This window comes from Somniosus microcephalus, chromosome 3 (genome assembly GCF_052327205.1).
Source record: "Somniosus microcephalus isolate GS21.2 chromosome 3, FLI_Smic_1.0, whole genome shotgun sequence".
Classification (NCBI taxonomy): Eukaryota; Metazoa; Chordata; class Chondrichthyes; order Squaliformes; family Somniosidae; genus Somniosus; species Somniosus microcephalus.
Window position 1 is genome coordinate 108,845,865 of NC_140989.1, and position 24,590 is coordinate 108,870,454.

General features: G+C 47.2%; 1 protein-coding gene across 1 annotated transcript in view; it reads left to right on the forward strand.

Moving 5' to 3' along the window:
* LOC147121256 (uncharacterized) overlaps nucleotides 1–24,590 on the forward strand; it is a 306,514-nt gene that overhangs the window by 281,319 nt on the left and 605 nt on the right. The window lies entirely within an intron of this gene.

The following is a 24,590-nucleotide window of genomic DNA, read 5'->3' on the forward strand; positions in this document are numbered from 1 at the left end:
TTGTGTCGTCTGCAAATTTGGAGATATTACATCCAATTCCCTCGTCCAGATCATTAATATATATTGTGAACAGCTGGGGTTCTAGGACCGATCCTTGCGGTACCCCACTAGTCACTGCCTGCCACTCGGAAAACGACCCGTTTATTCCAACTCTTTGCTTTCTGTCCGCCAACCAGTTCTCTATCCAAGTCAATACCTTGCCCCCAATCCCATGTGCCTTAATTTTGCACGCTAATCTCTTATGTGGGACCTTATCGAAAGCCTTCTGAAAGTCCAAATACACCACATCCACTGGTTCTCCCTTATCTATTCTACCAGTTACATCCTCAAAAAATTCCAGTAGATTAGTCAAGCATGATTTACCTTTTGGAAATCCATGTTGACTTTGTCCGATCCTGTCACTGCTTTCCAAGTGCTCTGCTATTACATCTTTTATAATAGATTCTAGCATTTTCCCCACTACCAATGTCAGGCTTACCGGTCTATAATTCCCCGCTTTTTCTCGACCACCTTTTTTGAATAGTGGGGTAACATTAGCTACCCTCCAATCCATGGGTACTGTTCCAGAGTCTATCGAGTTCTGGAAGATGACCAGCAATGCATCTACTATTTCCAGGGCCACTTCCTTAAGTACCCTGGGATGTAGATTATCAGGCCCTGGGGATTTATCGGCCTTTAGTCCCATCAATTTTCCTAACACCATTTCCCTACAAATACTGATTTCTTTCAGTTCCACCCTTTCATCAGGCCCTATGTTCCCCAGCATCTCTGGGAGGTTATTTGTGTCCTCCTTTGTGAAGACAGAACCAAAGTATGAATTTAGTTGGTCTGCCATTTCTTTGTTTCCCATTATAAATTCCCCTGATTCTGACTGTAAGGGACCTACGCTTGACTTCACCAATCTTTTTCTCTTCACATATCTATAAAAGCTTTTACAGTCAGTTTTTATGTTCCCTGATAGCTTATTCTCATATTCTATTTTCCCTTTCTTAATTAATCCCTTTGTCCTCCTTTGTTGAATCCTAAACTGCTCCCAATCCTCAGGATTATTGCTTTTTCTGGCCAATTTATATGCCCTCTCCTTGGATCTTATGCTATCCCTCATTTCCCTTGTTAGCCACGGTTGAGTCACCTTTTTTGTTTTATTTTTATGCCAAACTGGGATGAACAAATTCAGTAGCTCATCCATGCGGTCTTTGAATGTTTGCCATTGCCTATCCACCGTCAACCCTTTGAGTGCCATTCCCCAATCAATCCTACCCAACTCGCTCCTCAGACCATCGTAGTTTCCTTTATTTAAATTGAGGACCCTAGTCTCTGAGTCAACTACTTCATTCTCCATCTTAATGAAGAATTCGATTATATTATGATCGCTCAGACCCAAGGGGCCTCGTACAACAAGATTGCTAATTAATCCTTTGTCGTTACATAATACCCAGTCTAAGATGGCCTGATCTCTGGTTGGTTCCTCGACATATTGGTTCAGGAAACCATCCCCTAAACACTCCAGGAATTCCTCCTCCACAGTATTGTTACTAATTTGGTTGGCCCAATCTATATGTAGATTAAAGTCACCCATGATGACTGCTGTGCCCTTATTGCATGCTTGTTTAATTTCCCTTTTAATGCCATCCACAACCTCCGCCTTACTGTTGGGAGGTCTATATACCACTCCCACTAATGTTGACTAGGCTCTGGCTGTACTCCACAGAGGAAGCATCAGTACTCAGAACAGAACACTGGTTGAAGAGCGAGATGCACTCAGGGGACTCCTGCACTATCTGCCTGGTCCTCCTCTTCTGTCTGGTGGTTACCCATTCCCTCTCTGCCTGCACATTCCTTAGCTGAGGGGTGACCACTTCCTGAAACGTGCTATCCACATAGCTCTCAGCCTCACGGATGCACCCCAGTGCCGCCAGCTGCTGCTCAAGCTCCGAAACCCAGAGCTTGAGCTTCTCCAGCTGATGACACCTCCTGCACACGTGGTTGTCCAGGACACGGGAAGCGCCCTGGAGTTCCCACATGGCACAGGATGTGCATTCCGTTGGACTGAGCTGACCTGCAATGCCTTTATTTATTCGACTATTAATGAACTTTTTTTTAAGTAACTTAACAGAAATATACTTAAGACTTAAAAAAAAAATCACCAGCTACTCACCAATCAGCTCCTTCTCTTGCACTGACATCACTTACCTCAATCCCTGACACTCGAGCTCCCTCCGGGCTCTTGGGCCTACCTTTATCTGCGGCCGCTCCTCTCGCTGTCTCGCAGGTTTGCTCTCGTGTCTATTAACTTACAGACTTTAGGCTGGATTTTCATTGAGGAGACGGGTAGGAGGCGGGACTACAACTTTCGGGGTTGTAGTCCCGCCTCCATCGAATTCGAGCCAACCCATGCGATTTTGACTTGATTGACCTTGTTGAGCCCACCCAGCAGGCTCAGCAGGCCAATTAAGGGCCACCCGGCAACAGGTGATGTCACAGATTGATATTTCATCTGTCAAGACCTTTTGACAGATGAAATATCAGTGTTTGACAGCTGTTTGAAGCTGTCAAACACTGACAATCTGCACTCCAGGTTAATTCCTTCCTCTCAGGATGATTTAGAGGTCCCCCCGGAACAGAAAGCTGAATGCTGGAACTTTTGACAGTTCGCGGCCATTCTGCTTTCTGTGCCAGTGAGATGAGGGGCTCCCGAGACCTGAAGGAAGGAAGGCTGTAAAGGTAAGTAAAGGTTAGTAGAACTTCTTTAAAAATTTTACACAGACCAAACATACTTCCCTCTGCACTCATGCATCCATCACTCATCTGAACACCGGACATCTCGGCCCCTCCAAGCCCTTCAGCCCAACAGTCCGCCTCCTCTAACTTGGCATGGTTTGGAGCCATCGGGAATCCCACATCTCAACAATGAAAATAGGGATTAGGCTAAAAACTGCCTGTTAACTACCTGTTAACAGGCAGTTAATTAGCACTAATCCCCTTCCCGCCTCAGGGAGGCGGGTCCCAGTGCGGGTCGGATACCCGCCTCCTTTGAAACTGGCATGGAGGCGGGTTGGGGGCGGGCTGGGTTCGTGCCCCCCGATTTCGGGATTTTAAACCCCCACACACCTCCAATCCCGCCTCCATGGCCCAATGAAAATCCTGCCCTTTGGGTTCTGTGGCTCCACTCCTCCTTTTCAGTCAGACGTCTCCACTACCTTCCTCCTCTCCATTGAATTCCTGCACTCACAAAATTCCTCACTCTGCTTGCGAATCACTGCATTTGCGAATCTCCCAGCTCTGTCTTCAAGCTCTGTGCTCAAGCAAAAATAGTAGAAATGATGTGCGACTGCAACACGGCTCCAACATGCCCATTTCCAGGTTTAACACAGGTGCGTTTGGGTGCTTGCGAGTAACCTGCTCACCGGAGTCGGTGAGATCATTAGGACAGGTGGGTCGGCAATTAGCACAGCCGCTAACATCATTAGCACTTGGTAATGAGGCGATTTTCAATTGAATTAAATAGAAATTTGAATTTAACGCCTCCTGCACGGGTTACCCGGGGCTTGGGAAACTCGCCAGTGAAAAGGAGGCGAGATTGAGGTGCACTTCATGGGGGTCTTTAAAGTTCTGATTGGTGAATCTCAATAACGGCTCAGTGCTCACAGATGCTTGGCCAGTTCCCTCTGCCAAATGTTTCAAAGAGAGTTCATGTCAGCATAGAGAAGTTTGGAGGCTTTCAAATAGACCCCAGCAGGATGGGGGCCGCCATGGATGTTTTAGATAGGACATCGGATGATCCACTGCTGCAAAATTGTGCTGTGGTGGGATCAGCAGACACACAAGAGAGAGGTGCACCAGAGAGAGGTGCAAAACAGCAGAGAGAAGAGCAGAGTGGAGAACAGCAGAGAGTGGAGCAACAGAGGGGCCGAGGTGCAGGAGGCACTCCGAACGTGAGAAGGTCTACCGACAGAGGCTTCCTTGACTTATCTGAAGAATAGTGCTTCCACAGGCTCAGACTGACACAGTAGGTGGTCACAGACATCTGCAGCCTCTTTGAAGAAGAACTGTTCCCTGCTGGAGCTAGTAGTCACACATTGCCCGTCGCTGTCAAAGTCACTGCTGCCCTCAATTTCTTTGCACCTGCCTCCTTCCAGTGCGCCATCAGAGACATCTTGAGGGTCTGTCATTCGGCTGCCCATAAATGTATATGGCAGGTCTCGGATGGATTGTTTTCCAGGGCTTCGAGTTACTTCAACTTCGCCTATGATGACAATAGCCAATATGAGTGGGCACTTGCATTCACCTCTCTGGCTGGCTTTCCACTGGTACAGGGTGCCACTGATTACATAAACTGAGGACCACCACATCAACCAGGAGATTTTATCAACCGTAAGGAATTTTATTCAATCAAAGCGCAGCTGGCGTGCAACCACACGAAGAGATTCATGCAGGTGTGCGCCAGATTCACTGGGAGCTGTCATGATGCTTTTATACTGCAGCAGTTCAACATTCCAGACCTTTTAGTTCAAGGAAACAGATTTAAGGGCTGGCTTGTAGAAGACAAGAGATACACCTTTCAAACTTGGCTCTTGGCACCTGTGAGGAACCCCACCAATGAGGTGCAGGCATGCTACAACAAGAGCCACAAGACTATCAGGTGTGTCATAAAGCAAGCCCATGGCATGTTGAAGATACGCGTCAGGTGCCTAGAGAGGTCCAGATGCGCCCTTCAGTACTCACCAGAAAGCGTCTCCATTATCATAGTGGAGTGCTGCGCCCTGCACATAATTGTGCAGCTGAGAGGATTAGAGGTGGAGGATGACCAAGGTGCTCATCAGGCATCTTCTGATGAGGAGAACGTTGAAGAAGAAGAGGAGGAGGAGGAACATGATGATGGGGCACCCAACACCAGACCAGCCATGTACATTGTTGCCTGGGATGCCAGGGAAGCCCTCATAACTCACATGCTCAGTTAGTTATTCCAACTGGAACAAATAATAAACAAAAGCCACCACCACCAACTGGCCCCACCCCTCCACTTTACACAAAAGAGTCCTTTAACCATGCATACACCCATTGCACATCTGTCATGTGTTGACATTCATCAAAAAGTGAGTCGGCACTTAGGGTGCAATAATGGGCAAGATATGGAAGTGATGCTAAACACTAAATTTTATGTGGTGTTATAAAAAAAAGGAAACGTAACAATGCAACATTTTGACAAACACCCATGTGCGTACCCCTGTTGAATTACAATTGCTTTAACTCACACTTCCTACCACTTCTACGTGGTGCATCCCATGTGGCTTCAACAGAGGTAGAGGCAGCCTGCTTAGATCCCTGCTCTAACTGCTGAAATGCTTTTGGCCAATGACCTCTAGGTTTTGGAGCCCCTGAGAAACCTGCTAAAGACTGCTCAACCTGCACCTGTGCAGGAGCAGCCTCAGCCCTCGGGAGGCGAGGCAGCATGTCAGCTATTGGCTGAGGCGGGTGGGTGAGGAGTAACGGATGAGAAGTGGGAGCGCTCTGAGTGGAGTTCCCACTTCCATGTCCTGGCCAGTGCCACATCACTCCTACCACTCTGCTGCAGACCAGCTTGGTAAAGATCATGTAATGATCAGCAACCTGTCATTCTGGAATGGTACACTAGGTGGTGCTGTATGTATATAAGAGATGGCTACCCACGATGCACCAGGCTACCCACAAGGCAGCAGTCAAGATGGAGGCCTCTACAGATACTGTACCTAGTTCACGTGCTCAATAAAGTGTCTAGCAAAAGCTAGCTGTTCTTAATAAAAACGACGAGTTATTAATGAACATAACATGGTACCAGGATTGGTAAGATCTGCTGAATATTGTGCAACGTGACATGGAGAATTTGAAGCCACCAGAGCGTTTGAAACTCACAGGAAATATCGACTACAATTGGCAGACTTTTAAACAACAATTCGAACTCTACATTGCTGCCATCGGGTACGGTACGAAGCCAGACGCAAGGAAAATAGCGTTGCTGCTCATGGTTGCAGGCCCACAGGCGATAGAGGTATTTAATACATTTGTATTTAATCCAGAGGAGAACAGAGAAAAATTAGACGATGTGCTAAAGAAGTTTAATACACATTGTTCTCCCAAAAAGAATGAAACCTATGAGAGGGACATCTTCTGTTCTCGGACACAGCAGCAAAATGAGACTTTTGATAGCTTTATGACTGATCTGAAACTGAAAGCACAGACATGTAATTTCTCTGAGCTGAAAGCATCCATGATTCATGACCAGATTGTGTTTGGTATTCATGATAAAAAAGTCAGGGAACATCTGTTGAGAGAAACCGAACTAACATTGGAAATTGCTGTGAAAATATGCCAAGCCAGCGAGCTAGCTCGAAAGCACGCGAAGACTTTCAGTGAAATCAATAATGATGCGATTGTAATGAGTGATAATGCTGCTGTCGGTGCTGTGTCCTACAAGGGGAAGAAACATGGGCAGAACAGAAATGAAAAGCAATCGGAGGATGAAATTTTTAATTGTAAATGCTGTGGTTACAAACACCAGTTAAGACAATGCCCAGCATTTGGAAAAATGTGCACAAAGTGTCATGGAAAGAATCACTTTGCCAAACAATGCTTTTCAAAAGTAAAAACTAAGAAAGGGCAACAAGTTAATGTAATTGAGGACACTGATTTAAGTGAGACATGTTTTGTAGGAATGGTGTCATGTGACAATATCGAAAAGGATACAGAAAATGTGCAGCCCTCAGGAATTAACAATGCTGAACATAAAGTTAATGCAGTAAAAGAGGACAAATGGATGATCCCACTGCAGGTAAATGGAGCATTAGTTACATTGAAACTAGACACTGGGGCAAAAGCAAACTTAATCAGTATGAGTGACATTAACAATATGAAAGAAAAGCCCAAAATACAGAAAAAGTCAGTACTACTGAAGGACTATAATGGACAGAAAATAGATAGCTTAGGTGTATGCAGACTTAAAGTGACAGTCAAAGACAAAGTGCATCATCTCATGTTTTCTGTTGTGGCTGAAGGACTTGATTCATTACTGGGTGACAAAGCTTGTGAGGACTTAGAACTGGTCAAGAGAGTCTACCGTATAAACTGTGCCATAAGCAGACCAGATGACTCGGTGGATTCTGTAGTGAATAATTTCCAGGACGCGTTCAAAGGATTTGGAGTTCTACCATTCACTTACAAGATCCAGCTAAAGGAGAATGCTCAGCCAGTGGTACATGCTCCACGAAGAGTTCCAGCACCCCTGCGTGACCGGCTCAAGAATGAACTGGGCAGAATGACCATGCTAGGAGCCATCAGGAAAGTCGAAGAGCCAACAGACTGGGTTAACTCCATGGTATGTGTAAAAAAAAAGAACAATGATCTAAGAATATGCATGGATCCAAAGGACTTAAATGCAAACATAAAACGTGAACACTACCAGATTCTCAAGCGAGAAGAAATCACCAGTGAAATGTCAGGTGCCAGATACTTTACAAAGCTCGATGCCTCACAAGGATTTTGGCAACTAAAACTGGATGAAGAGAGCACCAAATACTGTATCTTCAACACACCATTTGGCAGGTATTGTTTCCTCAGAATGCCTTTCGGGATAATATCTGCATCTGAAATCTTTCATAGAGCGATAGAACACATAATTGAAGGTTTGGAAGGAGTTCAGGTCTATGTTGATGACATCATCATCTGGGGCTCCACACTGAAAGAACACAATGAGAGACTGACTAAAGTGCTACAGAGCATACGCCGGAATGGACTGAAGCTCAACAAAGCCAAGTGTCAGTTTGGCGTCCAGGAAGTCACTTTCCTAGGAGATAATCTACCTGGTAAAGGAATAGAGCCAGATATGGAAAAAGTAAACGCCATACTCAAAATGCCCCGACCCACTGACAAAAAAGGAGTGCTACGCATCATGGGGATGATCAACTTAATTGGAAAGTTCATTCCTAACTTGTCAGCCAAGACAGCCTGTCTGCGAGACCTGCTATGTAAAACAAATGAGTTCGCATGGACAGAAAGACATGAACAAGAGTGGATGAACTTCAAAACAGTGCTGACAACCACACCTGTACTCACTTTCTTTGACCCGACAAAGAGAATCAAAGTGTCAACGGATGCATCAAAGGATGGCCTATGCACGGTCTTGCTACAAGCAGAGGGTGAAGATTGGAAGCCTGATGCCTATGCCTCCAGGTCTATGACTGATACTGAGTGTCGATACGCCCAGATTGAAAAGGAATGTCTAGGCTTGGTAGTTGGACTAGAAAAGTTTCATGGCTACATATATGGACTTCCCACCTTCACAGTTGAGACAGACCACAGCCCACTGGTTGCCATCATAAAAAAGAACCTGAATGAGATGTCTCCAAGGATTCAATGACTCATGATGAAGCTGCAAAGATATGACTTTGAACTGATCTACACACCAGGCAAATACATAGTGTTAGCAGATGCACTATCCCGAGCACCCACAATGAGTCATGTGAGCTCTACTGAAGAAGACGTGGATGTTCATGTGAGTATGGTCACTGCTGCGCTGCCCGTGTCAGACACAAAATCAAAGCAAATAGCAGAAGAAACAGTAAAAGATACAGTATTACAAACAGTAATAGAGAACATTCATCATGGTTGGCCAAAAGGTTCCTGTCCAAAATATTTTCACATAAGGTCAGAATTGAGTGTCGCAAGTGGACTATTACTAAAACAGAACAGAATAGTCATTCCACAGGCTCTACGTCAAGACATGCTCAAAAGGATTCATGAGGGACACCTCGGAATTGAAAAATGCAAAAGGAGAGCAAGAGACACTGTTTATTGGCCTGGCATAAATAAGGACATTGAGAACATGATAGGCAAATGTGAGACATGTCAGAAACACCAAAACAAACAAGCAAAGGAACCAATGATAGTAGCTGACATACCAACAGCACCATGGCAAAAGGTTTGTATGGACCTTTTTCATTTAAATGGTAAAGACTATCTAATAGTGATTGACCACTATTCTAACTATCCTGAGATGGCGCTGCTCTCAAGCACCACAGCAAGCAGTGTCATAATGCATGTGAAATCCATCTTCGCCAGACATGGAATTCCCAGGATTGCCGTTAGCGACAATGGTCCGTGCTTCAACTGTAAGGAGTGGCAACAGTTTGCAGCACATTATGACTTTCAACACATCACATCCAGTCCTTTGTATACTCAGTCGAATGGTAAGACAGAGAAAGGTGTTCAAGTTCTCAAGCAGCTACTGAAGAAAGCGACAGAAAGCAAGTCTGATCCTTATCTCGCCCTGCTGAGCTACCGAGCCTCACCTTTAGACTCTGGTTCTTCACCTGCTGAACTCCTAATGGGTTGCAAGTTGCATACCACGCTACCCTGCTGTGCAAAAGAAAAGCAGAGTAAGGAACTGAGACAGAGACTTCAACTGTTAAAGCTGAAACAGAAACCATACTATGACAAGTCATCCATAACTCTGAAACCATTGACAAGGGATGATGTTGTCAGGATTGAAGATCCAGATGCATGGAACAGGAAACCTACAGTTCTTGAGGAAGTAGGACCAAGGTCATACACTGTTAGAACTGAGGAAGGACAGATTCTCAGGAGGAAACGCCGTTCCCTTCTAAAAACACAAGAGACTATCGAAGAGCAAATCGATGACAATGCCGCAACTGAATCTTGTCACTCAGCACCAGAACAATCTAACACAAATACACATACAGGCTCTCATGAAAACACATCAGACTTACCTGTGCTGAGAAGATCCACACGTGAAGCAAAAAAAGCCTGATCGACTTAATCTTTGAGTACAAAGAAAACTACATTGAAAATGTATTGACTGTTGAAGATGTTTATGTTGTTATGATTGATTTTGATTGATTGATGCTGATTTTGTTTAACCTCAAAGAAAGGGGGATGTAATGATCAGTAACCTGTCATTCTGGAATGGTACACTAGGTGGTGCTGTATGTATATAAGAGTGGGCTACCCACGATGCACCAGGCTACCCACAAGGCAGCAGTCAAGATGGAGGCCTCTACAGATACTGTACCTAGTCCACATGTGCTCAATAAAGTGTCTAGCAAAAGCTAGCTGTTCTTAATAAAAACGACTAGTTATTAATGAACATAACAGATCAGTGCCACATTGTAAGGCCACTTCTTACCCGTTAGCCCCCCTCCATCCCCCCCATCAACCTGTTTGTGATGGCAGACATGTTGGCATCCAAAGTCTGCACAGCCATAATCAGGGCCTGCATTGACACATTTAAGAGCCGGGCTTGAAGCTCCATGGAGGTGGCTACTCTCTCCATGCCAGACAATCTCGCAATTACCTATGCCATCAATCCATTACTGTTCGAGTTGGACTCCTCCATCCTCTCTGCTATTGTGGAGAGTATGCGAGGCATGTCTGTCAGAACCTCGCAAAGTTGCTGATGCACCTCTGTCATTCTCTTCCTCAACGATGGCCCCCAGGGCTCAGCATCTGTATCCGGCTGAGCAGAGCTCAGAGAGGATTGCTCCCCACCCAACGCGGACTCTCCACTGTATCCTCCGAAAGTCAGCGGGATCAGTGACCACGAGGAGCACGTCATCGGCGTAAGCTGAGAGGATAACCTCCATGCCCAGCCCTTGCAGAGTCAGTCCCGTCAACCTCTTCTGCAATAGGCGCAGGAAAGGCTCCGCATAGATGGCATATAACTGGCCGGACATGGAGTATCCCTGACGTACCCATCTCCCGAAGTGAAGGGGTGCCGTCAAAGACCTGTTATCAGACACTCTGTGGAGGAATACTGAAGTTGGATCCGGGTGACCAAATGCATCCTGAACCCAAATGCATGCAGGGTCCTGAAGAGGTACTCGTGATCCACCCTGTCAAATGCCTTCTCCTGATCAAGGGAAAGGAAGGCGATCGACAGGCCAGCCCACTGGGAATGGTGAACCAGGTCCAGGACCAAATGAATGTTGTCGTGCATGGTCCGGCCTGGGACTGTATAGGACTGGCTGGGGTGGATCATGTGGACCAGCACAGCACCAAAGCAAGCAGACTTTGCCCTGGCAAAGATCTTGCTGTCTGTGCCGAGGAAGGAGACTGGGCACCAGTTCTTAAGTAGGTGGAGATTGCCCCTCTTGGGCAGCAGGACGATGACTGCCCTGCATCAAGAGGGGGGCATCTCCCCAGTCGCCAGACGTTCCCCAAGGATCCACACGTAGTCGCACCCCCCCCGAGGACGTCCCAGAATTCCTTGTGGAACACGATTATCAGCCCGTACAGCCCCGGGGACTTGTCCTCAAGAGTTGGCCGAGGGCACCAGTCAGCTCCGCCAGGCGAAGTGGAGCATCAAGCTGTTCGGCACCCTAGGGGCTAACCTTAGGCAGGCCCTCCCACAAAACTCTGCGAGCATCCTTGCTGGATGGATCTGGAGAGAACAGAGCCCCATAATATGCACAGGCATTGGCAATGATGCTCTCAGGATCTGAGACCAAGGATCCATCATCGGCCAGCAGTCCCAAGACCTGCTTATGGACCTCCTGCCTTTTTTCTAGCGAGTAGAAGAAGGGATCCACGACCTCACGTACGCAGCTCGGGACCCTATGAGCTGCAGGTCCTTCAGCGCGCCCTTCTTCTCTTAGTACAGCTTTCACAGGGCCGGGTCTTCGACAACTTGACCGAGACGGGACTCCAGGTCGAGCACCTCCTTCTCCAACCGCCCGACCTCGATCTTCCGTCTCTTGGTCGACCCCCTCCTATACTGATAGAAGAGATGGACGTGAGCCTTGCCCATGTCCCACCATAACCTCAAGGAGGGGAAGCCCCCTACTTCTCCAGTCGGCCCAGAATCGATGGAACAAATCCTGGAACTGCTCGTCCTCCAGCAGCAGGTTGTTAAAATGCCAGTACGCGGACCCCACCCCCATGTGCGGAGTGGAGCGAGCTCCGCCCACACCAGGTGATGGTCCGAGCACGGCACTGGCCGCATCAAAGCCACAAGAACGTGGGAGACGTACACCCGGGAAATGTAAAGGCAGTCATTTTGTGACCTTCCTCCTCTGGACCTCACATGAGTGTAGGTGCTGGAGTTGGGATGTTGATTTCGCCAGACGTCCACCAAGTCGAAGGAGCCGACCAGGTCGCTCAACTTCCCTATTGCCGTCATCCTGCGCGGGGCATCATCTTGAGGCTGTAGTTGAAATCTCACAAGAGGGTAATGCACTCGATGGCGTCGATGGAGCCTAAAAGAGCGGACGCTTCTTCAAAGAAGCACACTCGCTGCACACCGGTCTGGGGAAGCGTACTCGTTAACTAGGTGAAGCGGCACATCCCCCAGGCGAACAGTGAAATGGAACAAGCGGCCTGGCACAGACTCCTTGATCTACAAGATCTCCGGCCGAAAATGGGCCAGCAAGATAACCACTTCGCAAGAAGTGGCAGTGAGGTGGCTCATGCAGACCCCCCCTCGCCATTCCAGGAGCCACGTAGCCTCATTTCCCAGAATGGTGTGGGTTTCCTGCAGGAAGCACGGCATACTTCCCTTCCATAAGGAACGAGAAGTTAATAAATCTGCGTTGTGCCTCTCTGCTGCCATTGATGTTCAGGTTGGCTATGGTCATCTTCATGACAAGAGTATAGTGCAACCTCTACTTAACCCTACTGTGGGGAGGACGTGGAGTCTCTTGTTACCCTCCACTCCCTCAGCAGCCCAGTGAGGAATGTCTTGAGCTGGCACAGTGGCACCGCCTTTGCCCACGCTCAGGGTTTTAGAGCAGAGTGGATGAACCCAATATGCAGCGCCAACTCTGACCATCTGTCGAGTGCCAGCTAGACTTTATTGTGACGGCCCAGAAATTCCTGGAAGGGAGACTTGGTAGGGAGCACGAGGGCATCCACCGCCTCGCTGGTGATGGACTCCAAATTGTTCTCAGTGCCCTCCACCGAGTTGCCGTCCTCCTCCAGGAGGTCGTCGCCAGCAGCTGACCCGCGCATCGCACAGGGTGCAGCGAACGGCACGGCCACACCAGCTGGTCCCACCTCTGTCACGAACCCTTCCCCAGGATCGACGTTAGAGGAGTCCTCCCTCAACTTCTCCGTGGGGCTTGGGTCAGAGGGCGGCAGCAGTTCGGCCACCCCCCTCCACCTCAACCGGGCTGTATGGTGAAACCGGGGAAAAATCAATCCCAAGTTCCTCCAACACATCCGGCACAAAAGTGAGAGACTGAGAAAGGAGGCCTCCCCTTCCCCGCCGTCACCCACCAACCCAGTAGCAGGGGGTTTCTATTAAAGTCGTTGACCAGGTCAAGTTACTCCCAGGGGATGTCAGGGTGTGGCTGGACAAGCTCAGCCTCATCGTCCTTGCTCCTTCCCACCCCTGGGAGGCACAGGCTGGACAGACTGATTTGTCTCACCCTCCCGAGGGATGGGTGACTCCCACCGACTGCACGTGGTGGTGGGGGGGGGTGGGGCGCAGGTTCCACGACAGACTCTGTCTCTCTTCCATGGGGGAATATGGGTCCTCCTCCGCTTCAAAGGAGTGGCGCCTTCGTCTCTTCCTCCCAGAGGGGTACAGGGGGAGGGAGACCTCCATGTTTGCAGAGGCCTCCACCTACACATCCTCCTGTTTCTGGCTCCTGATCCCGAGCCTGACTGCAGGATGCAAGTATTCCACAGAAGCGGGCACAATCATGAGCGCGGGCTTCAGGCTCAGGATCCCGAATGAGTGCTGGTATGGGACCGTACGCGCTCTTCGGGGGACTCTGCCCGAGGTGTTTATTCTTCCTCCGCGCCTTCCTTCTGTGCTGACGCTCTCCCCCCTCCCCGCTGGAGGCTGCGATGACATTGGCCTCTGACGTTTGGGCAGGGACGGGGGCGTGGCAGGGGGTGAGGCAGTGGCGGTGCCAGCCTTGGCCGCCATAGTTGTTTTGGTGGCCTTGGAGGCGGGGCAGTTTTTACATACATGCCCCACCTTCTTGCAGGCTTGGTACCGCCGACATCCAGACAATGCTGTAGGGAGTCCCCTGGTGGTTAATTATGAATCCACCCTCTGTGTCCTTGTCCCTCGTCAGCGGAATGTAAATCTGATGCTGGAAGGAGAAGACCTGATGAAGGCTGGCCTCCCTGAAGCTGAACAGGATCAGCGCTATCCCTGACCTCATATCTCCCAGTTAAGCTCACTGGGAATAAAGGGCGGGACATTTGATAAAATAATTTGGTGCGTTGTAGTCTCGAGAGGATCCACCTGCAGGAATGTCCTGTCCAGCATGAACCCCTTATTTAGGGCCAGGAACACTGCCTGCTCGGACCTCAGGAAAAATACAGCCTTCCCGTAAATTTTCAAGGTGGCAACGATGGTTGACGGGCTGACAACCCAGCCATGGCTTCGACGCACGCCTCGATGGTCATGTTGGGGCGAGTGTAGCTCTTTACCCCATGTTTTTTGGTAATAAGGGTGAAAGGTGACAGGGCAGCAGGAACGGATGGAGCTGCCATGCCCACATATGTCCTTGCTTGCCCCTTCATTGGGGTAGATGAAGTTGCCCTTGCTGTTAATTCAGGGCTACACTCACCCCAAGTTTTAGGCCTGAGATTAATACGGCCTTTCAAACAGAGGGGTTTTAGAGAAAAATGAAACCCTCCTCCCCCTGTGACGTTAGGATGGGAGCGGCACCTTCTCCCCTCTGCTCAAAAAAAGTAAACAATAATAACAAAAAGGAGAGGTTGCCTCCCAAGACTGAGAGGGAGAGAGAGGGAAGGAATGAGGGAGGCTCCGGAGGTGAGGTCACCACTGAAAACAGGGCTCGATGGGTGGGTGTGTGTGTTGCAGGGGTGCACTTTCTAGATATTAAATACAAGTCTTTAGCATCTTCCTGGTAGGGGGAGGAGATGTCTTCACCCGGGACAGCTGGAACTGCCCAGGCACAGTCCCCCACCAAGTCTTTTTAATGGGAATAGAAAGAAAAACTTCACCCTGACAGCTCCAGCTGTCCCAGGCCAGGCAATGTTTTTAAGTATGTGCGGCCTAGTTGATTTTGAAAGAGCACGCTCACACACACACGCCCCTCATGATCTTTCAGCCTTTATCTTCTTTACTCCCCCCCACTTACAGGTAATAGTCTTGAAGAGATGGTGCACCAAACTTATGTTGATCTTCAGTTGGTAGTAGTCTCCCTCCTTCCAAGTAGATATTATTTTCTTCCAGTTACTGTAGAAGTTGTAGTTGTGGTTCTCCCTCACACTCACTCTCCCAATACAGAGAGCCAACAAGCAAACAAGCAAATTGTTCCCGTTCTCCCTACTTTCCAGCAGAGCCAGTAGGAATACTAAAGCCTAGTTTTTGGAAGCCTTTATTCACAGAGACACACAGTATATACCAAGGCCCGCAATATCTTACCTGTGGGCCGCTTCGGCATTAACAGTGGCCCGAACTTCCATTACTTACTTGCGTGCCATTGATATGGAAATAATGTCCATGGCAAATTTTCACTTTATGCTGCGCAGCCGTACAGCACTCGAGGGAACCCTGCACAGCCAGCTTGCCGGCTTTTCAATGTAAAAAACGTGTATGTGCGGCATTTAGAATGGTCCACGCAGCCACTTAAAGGGGCCGTGCAGGGCCAAAAGAAATTACAGGGAACATTGTCCGTGGCTCAATATCCGGGGTTCCTTGGACTTTACCATTCGTGAGCAGGGTAAGTACCAAGTGCCAAAAATGGGCACTCCCAAATTTCTCGGCCTCCTTTTCTTCAGTACTTATGTTCAAAGGTGAAATTTTCACATAGTTCTGTATTAAGAGTGCAATATTTACACAATTTAAAAATGGCATTATTGACGCCAAGAATTTTGTGGACCTGATTTCTACCTGCAATTCACACAAACTGAGTTGACACGTGCGAATAGAAGTCACAAAGTTGAGGCTAACGGGTCTGCAACAGGGTCTAGAGCTACAACTGTGGAGTCACGGGAGTCAGTCACATGCCCACTTTCTCAGGAGTAAACACGGGAGTGGAAAATATGAACAAAAAGGGACCATAAATTATGCAAAATTCTGTTCTCTACCAGTTTGTTCTTTTATTTTCAGTTATCCCCAAACCACGCACTGATGCCTTGACGGTTATCAATAAAGGTTTGAAGAACAGACTGCAAAGCATCATGAAGAGGGTATGAAAGATGTTCCATGCATGCACTGCAATACAAAACATTTAGCAGACATTCCCAAATCAGAACATCACTGTGGAAAAAAAAATGACATCTGGGCAAGATTTTAATTGTGATATAATTTGTATGAAGTTTCACAAAACGTTAGCTAAGCGTTGAGATATGGTGATTCAGGACAATTATTTACAAAGATTAATAACAAAAATACACATTTTGTAATTCTGCTAATAGAAGGTTATATGCATAGTAATTAGAGATTTGGGATGTAAAAAGCCTAAAGTTGTGGTGAGGGGAGGAGGCGAAAGCAAGAGGTGCATGCTTACACCATCTACAGCTTGTAAATCAGAAGAAATTGTGGGATGAGGGGGAAGTGGGATGTGAGAAGGAGGATTAGGTATGAGGATACCATCATCTTCAATGGTTTCAGTCCCGCCGCTGTCCACGGACTCAGCAATAGACATATCAATGATTCCAAGCACCATGGGGGTAAAGACATGCAGGCGCGCCTGTCCCCCGCCGGTTATCTCCTGCTGCCTCCAGTTGTGCACCACCTTGTCCTGTAAGAGAGAGGGAAGTGTGTCGGTGAGTGTGGTGCAATCTGTTTGGGTGATTTGGCTGTCATGTTTGAATAGCTGGCAGTGTGTGCAAGCTGTGAGATGTGGGTGTGAGACTTGCAACAGTGTTAAGTGTGTGAGGGTGAGGTGAAGCTATGAATGTTAGTTATGTGTCCTGATTGATAGAGATTGTTGGTAGGTGAGTGATGGGGGTGTGGCACATTGAGCAGTGTGTGAGGCTAGTGATGCAGTTGGTGGGATATGGCATTTGAAGATGAATTCACTGACCTTGGCCACTCTTGTGAGGTCATTGAACTTGCAGCACTGCATCCAGGTCGTCAGGGCTTGACTCCTGACATTGACCTCCGTGGCTATCTGCTCCCACTTTTGAGCGTGTATCTGGCTCCCTACGGATACAGGATGTCTCTCCTACTTGCCACCTCCTCCACCAAGGTCTCCAGTGCAGCGTCATAAAACCTTGGAGCCCACTCTCTCCCATGTTGTTTCATTCATCATTGTTTCCCAGGTCAGATTCACTTCCTGAATGACTGCCAGCACTTGCTCCAACCACAATGCACCTCCCTTTTAAGTGGTGCAGGCTAGTTTTTAGCAGTTTAGCCTAGCTTTAACTTGTGCCAGCAACTAATGAACAGTGCGGTTAATGCTGGCTGCACACTAAAATCATGGAAATTTGCAGACAGTGCAAAGTTGGCATGCTGCCTGCATTGCAATTAGTGGGCATGGGTTAATCGCTCATTGCTATCCCTGTGCCCGTTTTCGGGGTCTATTGAATTTAGCCCCTATAGCAACAACAACGTACACATAGGCTGGGAGTTGCTAAAGAGAACACACTGTTTAAGCCTAATGCCTCCCACTGCTCCTTCCCGATATGCCCCCTCCTTCTTGTCAAAGGATGATTATTGGGTTCCTCAGCTGATGCCCTGCCAAAAAGAAAGAGAGCATCCAAACACAAGTCTCTCTTCCTTAAAATGTGCTCAGCCCTTATGTCTAAAGAGGCTGTGTTTGTGACATGTTCTTTGAGGGAGAAAGCTATCCCCACCCCAGGCATTGCATTATAACCAGTTTAATCATCTTTGAACTGAAATGAAAATAAACAATTGCTCATGAACATAATGGGGCCTATTAAAAGTGTCAACAACTGGGGAGCCTGACCGTACCTTGTGCAACACAAGGGATTTCTAGTTATGGTTTCAGGTGAATATCAGGGGATTATAAGATTACTACTAGTTACAGGCAGGATATTGTGGCATTACACCTACTACTACCAGTTACAAATAGACTATCAGTGAGTCATTGTATTACAGTTGGTTATGAGAGGAATCTGAGTGCTACCAGTATCACTATTAGTTATCAGTGCAATTTAAGTGCATTACCATTAGTTACTGGTGGAATAAAAGTTCCTCTTGCCTCTGGTTTCCCCTCTGCAAATCGCTCCTCGACCTTCGATTTCCCCTCTTCCTCACCCTCGGTTTCCCCACTTCCCTGCTCTAGGTTCCCCCTTTCCCCGTCCTCGGTTTCCCCTCTTCGCCTGCTCATGGGTGGCTTCCTGGTTCTTGGAACTTCTCGCACAACAGCTGCTGCCGCAAAACTATAAGCAAAGATATTCATCTACAGGGACCCAACTTCTATAAGGTAAATGGAATAATATTGACAGAAATCACGTGATCACATGTCATGTGATCTGGCTCCATCTGCTCATATGTCATGTGGTCAGAACATCACGTGATCAAACCTTCAAGAATCCCTCCAACCAGAGTTAGCAACCCGACAAATAATAGATTTTCAATATCCATGATGGGCCAACGTGTGCTTTTCTTGACCTACATTTTCTGACTTTATTCAAGAATCAGGAATGCTGACTTCTGTCAATGAGAAGAGTTGATGGTTCCATAGAATCATAGAAACTTACAGCAGAGGAGGACATTCGGCCTGTCGTGCCTGTGCTGGCTCTTTGCAAGAGCAGTCGTGCTTAGTCCCACTTCCCCACTTTTTGTCTGTAATCCTGTAAGTTCTTCATCCTCAAGTACCTGTCCAACTCCCTTTTAAAATTATTTATGGAATCAATAATCCACCACCTTTTCAGGTAGAGCGCTCCAGATCCCGACAACACTCTAAGTGAAAAAAGTTCTCCTCATCTCCCCTCTAGATCTTTTGCCAATGATTTTAAATCTATAACCTCTGGTTATTGACCCACTCGCCAGAGGGAATAGTTTTTCTCTATCTACTTCGCATCATCTTCAAAAGCTCTATTAGGTTACCTCTTAACCTTCTCTGTTCCAAGGAGAATATTCCTAACTTTTCCAACCTCTCATCACTGAAGTTCCTCATCCCTGGTAACACCCTGGTAAACCTCCTCTGTACCTTTCTAAGGCCTTTACATCTTTCCTGAAGTGTGGTGCCCAGAATTGTCCACAATACTCCAGCTGAGGCCTAACCAATGATTTATAAAGTTCTAGCATGATCTCTTTGCTTTTATATTCTATTCTTCCATTTATAAACCCAAGTAACCCAAACGCTTTGTTAACCACCTTATCAACTTGGCCAGCCACCTTTAAGGATTTGTGTATAAGGACGCCAAGGTCTCTTTGCTCATCTACACATTTCAAAATCGTACCATTTATATTTTATTGTCTTTCCATATTAGTCCTCCCAAAGCGCATCACTTCACACTTCTCCGCAATGAACTGCTTCTGCCCATTTCACCATCCTGTCTATGTCATCCTTTTTTTAAATTCGATAACGGGATCTGGGGGTTGCTGGCAAGGCCAGCATTTATTGCCCATCCCTAATTGCCCTTGAGAAGGTGGTGGTGAGCCGCCTTCTTGAACCGCTGCAGTCCCGTGTGGTGAAAGTACTCCCACAGTGCTGTTAGGGAGGGAGTTCCAGGATTTTGACCCAGCAACGATGAAGGATCGACGATATACTTCTAAGTCAGAATGGTGTGTGACTTGGAGGGGAACTTGGAAGTGATGGTGTTCCCATGCACCTGCTGCCCTTGTCCTTCTAGGTGAAAGAGCTCGATTGTTTGGGAGGTGCTGCCGAAGAAGCCCTGGTGAGTTGCTGCAGTGCATCTTGTAGATGGTATACACTGCAGCCACGGTACACCAGTGGTGGAGGGAGTGAATGTTTAAGGTGGTGGATGGGGTGCCAATCAAGCGGGCTGCTTTCTCCTGGATGGTGTCGAGCTTCTTGAGTGTTGTTGGAGCTGCACTCATCCAGGCAAGTGGAGACTATTCCATCACACTCCTTACTTGTGCCTTGTAGATGGTGGAAAGGCTTTGTGGAGTCAGGAGGTGAGACACTCGCCACAGAATACCTAGCCTCTGACCTGCTCTTGTTGCCACAGTATTTATGTGGCTGGTCCAGTTAAGTTTCTGGTTAATGGTGACCCCTACGATGTTGATAGTGGGGGATTTGGCGATGGTAATGCCATTGAATGTCAAGGGGAGGTGGTTGGACTCTCGCTTGGTGGAGATAGTCATTGCCTGGCACTTCTGTGGTGCGAATGTTACCTGCCACTTATCAGCCCAAGCCTAAACGTCGTCCAGGTCTTGTTGCATGCGGACATGGACTGCTTCATTATCTGAGGAGTTGTGAATGGCGCAACTGAAGTCTGCAACTATCCTAATCACTATCTACTACGTGGCCAAGTTTTGTATCATCTGAAAACTTTATAATGCTGCTCCCTACATCCAAGTGTGGGTAGTTTATAAAAATTGAAAAGAGTAATGGATCCAAAACTGGCCTTTGGGGAACACCACTGCAAACCACCTCCCAGTCTGAAAAACATCCATTCGCCACCACCCTCTGCTTCCTGTCACTGAGTCAATTTTGTATCCATACCGCCACATTCCCCTTAATTCCATGGGCTTCCATCTTCTTAACAAGCCTTATGTGTGGCACTTTACAATACCTTCCGAAAGTCCATATATATATCTACCACACTACCTTGATCAACCTTCTCTGTTACCTCATAAAATAATATAATCAAGTCAGTCAGACACTATTTGTCTTCAACAAATCTACGCTGGCTCTCCTTGATTAACCCATGTATTTCCAAATGAAAGTTTATTTTGTCCCCCATAATGGTTTCCAATAACATCCCCACCACCGATGTTAGTCTGACTGGCCTGCAGTTTCCTGGTTTATTCCTTCCTCCTTTCTTGAATAGTGGTATAGCATAAGCAACCCTCCATTCCTCCGGCACTACTCCTGTATCCAATGAGAATTGAAAGATTGTGACCAATGCCTCTGCTATTTCTACCTTTGCTTCAATCAGCAACCTAGGATGCATTCCATCTGGACCAGGTGACTTACCAACTTTCAGTAGTGCTATTCTTTTTAGTATGTCTTCTCTATCTATTACTATCCTGTCCATAACTTCCCTCTCTTTTAGCGTAACCCTCACATCATCTGCTTCAACAACAACAACAACAACAACTTGTATTTATATAGCGCCTTTAATGTAGTAAAACATCCCAAAGCGCTTCACAGGAATGTCATAAAACAAAATTTGACACTGAGCCTCAAGGAGAAATTAGGGCAGATGACCAAAAGCTTGGTCAAAGAGGTAGGTTTTAAGGAGCGTCTGAAAGGAGGGAAGAGAGGCGGAGAGGTTTAGGTAGGGAATTCCGGAGCTTAGGGCCTAGGCAGCAGAAGGCACGGGCACCAATGGTTGAGCAATTCAAATCAGGGATGCTCAAGAGGCCAGAATTAGAGGAGCGCAGATATCTCGGGGGTGAGGGGTAGGGGGTTGTGGGGCTGGAGGAGATTACAGAGATACGGAGTGGTGAGGCCATGGAGGGATTTGAAAACAAGGATGAGAATTTTTAAATCGTTGCTTAACCGGGAGCCAATGTAGGTCAGTGAGTACAGGGGTGATGGGTGAACAGGACTTGGTGCGAGTTAGGACACGGGCAGCTGAGTTTTGGATGACTTCAAGTTTACATAGAGTAGAACGTGGGAGGCCAGCCAGGAGCACATTGGAATTGTCAAGTTGCTTTGTGAAGACAGATGCAAAGCACTCATTTAATACTTTAGCCATGTCCTCTGCTTCTACGTGAAGATTTCCCTTTGGGTCCTTAATAGGCGCAACTTTTTCCCTGGCTAACCTCTTACACTTCATGGCCACGATTTTGCCAGTGCTCAGCAGACCCTATTGGTGGCATGTCAGCTATGAAATGTAAAATGTTTGACAGCAGGTCAGGAACTCGCTGTCAAAACACGCACACCTGCATTTCCCGATGTCGGGTCTGCCAGTGCTGAGCAGACCCATCAGGCTGTGGCAGGGGACCCAATTCAAATCATTAGTGACTTGTTTACAGCCACTTAACAATGCTTCTTTTCCCAGCTTTTTAACTTTCACAGGTCTCCCACCAGTTTCCTGCTGTGCCTAGACCTCGTCAGTGAAGCTGAGGCGGGAGGTCACTCGCCATTGAATCAGCTGATGAGTTGACAGCTTCAAATGTCAACGCAAAGCTCCTAGCTGATTGAGACATCTTCCCTTAAGCACTAGCATCTCTAAACTGCATTTCCACTACAGATTCAGGATAGTGCAAGTCTTTACATAAGTTTCCATGCAGTTTGACCGCATTACCTCTCCCTCCATTTACAGATCGCTTCTGTCATCTTTACTTTACCTGCCATCTATTCCATCAGCATGGATGCACTTTACTCTCTCTCACCTTGGTCGTCAGAATCTGACCACAATCAGCCACAACACCAGCATCACCAGGCACACCAGCAGCACCAACAACCACATCAACCTTCTCCGCAATCACCTGATGCTGCACAGGACATAGGGCACCAGCACCCAACTGCATTGCTGCCTGGGAGGCCAGGGATGGCCTCACCTTGGCCGCATTTACTTCCCTTGAGGCTGCACACCCTAGCTGCCATATGATGTGCCAGTTTGGCATCACCCCACACCAATACCATAAAGCATCTCTACAATGCCCAAGCCATTCCTTTCATGCTCAACAGCATTGCGGGCGGTACCGTTATGTCTCACCATTCACTACAACTCACTAAGCCACTTCCAAAGGTGCACACAAATCTGTCCAAGAAAGCAAAGTATTGAAAATAAAGATTTCAATGTTTGACAGCACATTAACAGAAATGTCGCATGAACATTGGCTAAAACACCCAAGTGGCTACCCTTGTGTGTTGTTAGTTGGTTTGATTGGACTAGGATGAGGGTGAGTGTGAGGGGTGGCTAGCGAGGTGTGGAAGTGATAATGTAGATAGAGAGGGATGTGTGGAGGTGCAAGGTAAATTGGTGTGAGTAAAGATGTGCAGGAGTAGGGTGATGAAGGCAGAGTGATGGGGATGTGATGAGTGGCACAGCAGGATGCGGTTGAGTGTGGCTTTGCAGTAACGTTTCATGATCTACTGAGATCATTGAAAGGTTTGCGTCACTGCAGCTTGATCCTCCTAATGACATCCCTGCTTGTGCCCTCATGGGCAATGTGCAACCAGGCTGCGTTAATCTCCTGGGGAAGCCTCTTCCACCCATGGAAAGGGAAGAGGACCTCTGTGTGCTGTGACTCCCTCCATAAGCATGTGGAGGGAGTCATGGGAGAGCCTGGGTGCAGCTGTGCACCTTTGTGCAGTGCTTGTCAGTGTTTGCAGCACCTCAATGCTGTAGAACACTGACAGTACAAATGTCAAAGTAAATTTGTGCATGGTCCCTTTAAGGAAACCGGCTGATGATGCATCATCAAATGACATCATCAGTCCCGCTTCCTTCAATTGGCCGGGAAACTCGCTGGGCGGGTTTAACAAGCCCAATCAGGGGAAAGTCATGTCGGAGGCCGGGATGGAGCCAGCAGTGGGGCCAGGACCCGCCACCACGGACCCACCGAGGTTGGTAAAATCGCAGCCTATATGTTCATAAAATGTTTTAGGGTTCAATTTAATGTTTCCTGCTATTCTTTTCTCATAACCTTTCTTTGCCTCCCGTAATAATTCCCTCCTGTACTTTCCAGAATCTTCCTGGTTATTAACTGAATCTTTCTCCTGACATTTGTCATAAGCCTCCTTTTTCTATTTTATTTTAACTTTTATTTCCTTTATCATCCAGGGTGCATTAGCTTTGGATGCTCTACCTTTTCCCTTCAAAAGCATATGCCTTGTTTGTGCCTGAACTCTCTGTTCCCTGAATGCCTTCCATTCCTCTGTAATTGCTTTAACCTGCAATCGCTTTTTCCAATCTACTTGTGCTAGGTCCCTTCTTAAATCACTGAAATTAGCTCTTCCCCAGTTGAGCATTTTTACCTTCAATATTTTTTGGTCTTTCTCCGTAATTACTCTAAACTAAATTATGTTGTGATCACTGTTAGCTAGATGATCTCCTACTGCAACACACTCCATTTGTCCTATTTCATTTCCCAGAACCCAATCCAACATTGATTCCTTCCTTGTCGGACTGGTGACGTATTGATCAAGAAACTTCTTCTGTACACATCAGAAATTCCTCTCCTTCCCTACCCTTAGCACTAGGTTTTTCCCAGTCTATATTAGGGTAATTAAAGTCTAATATTACTATTATATTTTTGTTACACGCCTTTGAAATTTGCCAACAAATTTGCTCATCTATCTTCTCACTGTTTGGAGCTCTAAAAAAACTCCCAGCAATGAGTGGCCAACATGGAAAGAGGTTAAACTTTATGGATGATTATTTCAATGAGGCAATAAACAGGTATTAAAAGATTCCTCATTGAGGGATAATTATTGGCCAACACACCAGGGAGAACTCCCCTGCTCTTCTTCAAATAGTGCCATGGGATCTTTTATGTCCACCTGAGGGCAGGCGGGGCCTCAGTTTCACATCTCACCTGACAGATAGTACCTCTG